Consider the following 3,937-nt stretch of genomic DNA (forward strand, 5'->3'; position numbering starts at 1 on the left):
GGTGCGGGGTTGTGGGACTATGAGGTTGGAGGCGGTGGATGGGAGATCCCCCGAGGTGATGAGGTTATGGACGGTCTGGGAGATGATGGTTTGGTGGTGGGGGGTGGGGTCATGGTCAAGGGGGCAGTAGGAGGAGGTATCTGCGAGCTGGCGTTTGGCCTCAGCGGTGTAGAGGTCGGTGCGCCAAACTACTACCGCGCCTCCCTTGTCTGCTGGTTTGATGGTGAGGTTGGGGTTACACTAATGGTCACACGAACTGACTGACCGAACGATGGGCTGACAGTCACACTGACAGACGGACTGACTGACAGAGATTCCTGAGGAAAGGCTTATGTCCAAAACGTCGATTCTCCTGCTCCTTGGATGCTGCCTGACCTGCTGCGCTTTTCCAGCAACACATTTTCAGCTCTGACTGACTGACAGACTGACTGACCGACTGACTGACCGACTGACAGACTGACTGACCGATTGACTGACTGACTGACTGACTGATCAACTGACCGACTGACAGACCGACTGACTTACCGGCTGATGGACTGACCGACTGACTTACTGACCAACTGACTGACTGATGGACTGACCGACTGACCGATTGACTGACTGACTGACTGACTGATTGACTTACTGACCAACTGACTGACTGATGGACTGACTGACTGACCGATTGACTGATTGACCGACTGGCTGACTGACGGACTGACTGACAGGCTGACTGACTGACAGACTGACCAACTGACTGACCGACCAACTGACTGACCAACTGACTGACGACTGACTGACCAACTTACTGACCGACTGACTGACTGATGGACTGACTTACTGACCGACCGACAGACTGACTGACCGACTGACTGACTGACTTACTGACCGACTGACTTACTGACCAATTGACTGACCGACTGACAGACTGATTGACCGACTGACCGACTTACTGACCAACTGACTGACTGACTGACCAACCGACTGACCAACTGACAGTCACACCGACTGACTGACTGATTGACTGACTGACCGATGGACTGACTGACCGACGGACTGACTAATGGTCACACTAACTGACTGACCGAACGATGGGTTGACAGTCACACTGACAGACGGACTGACTGACAGACGGACTGACTGACAGACGGATTCTGGATCAGTGGTGCTGGAAGAGCACAGCAATTCAGGCAGCATCCGAGGACAGGCAAAATCGACGTTTCGGGCAAAAGCCCTTCATCTTCTTGATGAAGGGCTTTTGCCCGAAACGCGATTTTGCCTGTCCTCGGATGCTGCCTGAATTGCTGTGCTCTTCCAGCACCACTGATCCAGAATCTGGTTTCCAGCATCTGCAGTCATTGTTTTTACCTGACTGACAGACGGACTGACTGACAGAGCTTGTTGTTTGTCTGATATTGCACTGTAGTCCATCTCCCACATCCTGATCCATGATCTGCCAAGTTTATTTGTGTGCTAATTAATAGTTTTTACTCAACTAACTTAAAATTAATTAGGCCCACATTTCAGAATAAGCTTTATTACTGCCAATAAACTCTACAAATACTTGTAGGTTACAGAGGGACATAGCTAAGCTGCAGAGCTGGGCTGGGAGGTGGCAAATGGATTTAATGTGGAAAAGTGTGAGGTGATTCACTTTGGAAGGAGCAACAGGAATGCAGAGTACTGGGCTAATGGTCAGATTCTTGGTAGTGCAGATGAGCAGAGAGATCTTGGTGTCCATGTACATAGATTCCTGAAAGTTGCCACCCAGGTTGATAGGATTGGTAAGAAGGCATACAGGTTAACTTTTATTGGTAGAGGGATTGAGTTTCGGAGCCACGAGGTCATGCTGCAGCTGTACAAAACTCTGGTGCAGCCGCACTTAGAGTATTGCATAGAGTTCTGGTCACCGCATTATAGGAAGGATGTGGAAGCTTGGAGAGGGTTCAGAGGTGATTTACTAGGTTGCCTGGTATGGAGGGAAGGTCTCATCCCTCAGCACTGACCCTCCGACAGTGCGGCGCTCCCTCAGCACTGACCCTCCGACAGTGCGGCGCTCCCTCAGCACTGACCCTCCGACAGTGCGGCGCTCCCTCAGCACTGACCCTCCGACAGTGCGGCGCTCCCTCAGCACTGACCCTCCGACAGTGCGGCGCTCCCTCAGCACTGACCCTCCGACAGTGCGGCGCTCCCTCAGCACTGACCCTCCGACAGTGCGGCGCTCCCTCAGCACTGACCCTCCGACAGTGCGGCGCTCCCTCAGCACTGACCCTCCGACAGTGCGGCGCTCCCTCAGCACTGACCCTCCGACAGTGCGGCGCTCCCTCAGCACTGACCCTCCGACAGTGCGGCGCTCCCTCAGCACTGACCCTCCGACAGTGCGGCGCTCCCTCAGCACTGACCCTCCGACAGTGCGGCGCTCCCTCAGCACTGACCCTCCGACAGTGCGGCGCTCCCTCAGCACTGACCCTCCGACAGTGCGGCGCTCCCTCAGCACTGACCCTCCGACAGTGCGGCGCTCCCTCAGCACTGACCCTCCGACAGTGCGGCGCTCCCTCAGCACTGACCCTCCGACAGTGCGGCGCTCCCTCAGCACTGACCCTCCGACAGTGCGGCGCTCCCTCAGCACTGACCCTCCGACAGTGCGGCGCTCCCTCAGCACTGACCCTCCGACAGTGCGGCGCTCCCTCAGCACTGACCCTCCGACAGTGCGGCGCTCCCTCAGCACTGACCCTCCGACAGTGCGGCGCTCCCTCAGCACTGACCCTCCGACAGTGCGGCGCTCCCTCAGCACTGACCCTCCGACAGTGCGGCGCTCCCTCAGCACTGACCCTCCGACAGTGCGGCGCTCCCTCAGCACTGACCCTCCGACAGTGCGGCGCTCCCTCAGCACTGACCCTCCGACAGTGCGGCGCTCCCTCAGCACTGACCCTCCGACAGTGCGGCGCTCCCTCAGCACTGACCCTCCGACAGTGCGGCGCTCCCTCAGCACTGACCCTCCGACAGTGCGGCGCTCCCTCAGCACTGACCCTCCGACAGTGCGGCGCTCCCTCAGCACTGACCCTCCGACAGTGCGGCGCTCCCTCAGCACTGACCCTCCGACAGTGCGGCGCTCCCTCAGCACTGACCCTCCGACAGTGCGGCGCTCCCTCAGCACTGACCCTCCGACAGTGCGGCGCTCCCTCAGCACTGACCCTCCGACAGTGCGGCGCTCCCTCAGCACTGACCCTCCGACAGTGCGGCGCTCCCTCAGCACTGACCCTCCAACAGTGCGGCGCTCCCTCAGCACTGCAGTGGGAGTTGGGTCTATCCTGTTTGAGTTGCAATGTGGACCCTGTGGACTGAAGGAAGTGAATATTTGAATGTGGGGACAGCTTCATATGAAAGTTATTAAGAATGTGGTATCTGTGTTTTTAAAAATGTATTCAGAGTCTGTACGGGAACATTTTAATTAACACCCTCCAATCGCTCTGTTTTATTATTAACAACACGTTCACACTTTGCGAGTTTGTGGTGAACCAATCGCTGGAGTGTTCCTCAGAATCGTGCCTTAACCAATCCAAGTTACTCTGGCAGAGTCATTGAACTGTACTGGTCTCTGGCATAGGGAGAGGCCCTTCAGCCCATTGTCAGGAACAGCCACCTGACTCTCTAACCCCGATTCCCAGCTCTGGACCCACTGCCATGTAGGCCCTGACATCACAGGTACACCTCTAAATGCTTCTTAAATGCCCTAGCAACGCCTCTACCAATCAGAGTCCATTTGCCAACCAATCAGCACCGTCTTTTCATGCAGAATAAATTGTCACCCCTTTTACAGTTTTGAAAGTCTAGTGGGGGGTGTCCTGGTTCAGGTGGGCCTGCCCAGCTTGGATTGTGTGTCTGTTTGGCAGCAAGGCTCGTGTTTATCAGGACAGATTCCTGGGAAGTGTGTGTGTCAGGGTCCGTCCTTAAACAC

The 3,937-nt window shown here is 56.0% G+C and overlaps 1 protein-coding gene across 1 annotated transcript in view; it reads right to left on the reverse strand.

The window, feature by feature from the left end:
• The window catches only part of LOC122551183 (rho-related GTP-binding protein RhoG-like), a 12,713-nt gene extending 9,412 nt beyond the window's left edge, over positions 1–3,301 (reverse strand). Inside the window, exon 1 of the mRNA XM_043692822.1 lies at positions 3,207–3,301. The gene's annotated coding sequence lies outside the window, so the exon portion shown is untranslated. The remainder of the gene's footprint in view (positions 1–3,206) is intronic.
• Between the last annotated feature and the right edge of the window lie 636 nt (positions 3,302–3,937).

This window comes from Chiloscyllium plagiosum, chromosome 6 (assembly GCF_004010195.1).
Source record: "Chiloscyllium plagiosum isolate BGI_BamShark_2017 chromosome 6, ASM401019v2, whole genome shotgun sequence".
Classification (NCBI taxonomy): Eukaryota; Metazoa; Chordata; class Chondrichthyes; order Orectolobiformes; family Hemiscylliidae; genus Chiloscyllium; species Chiloscyllium plagiosum.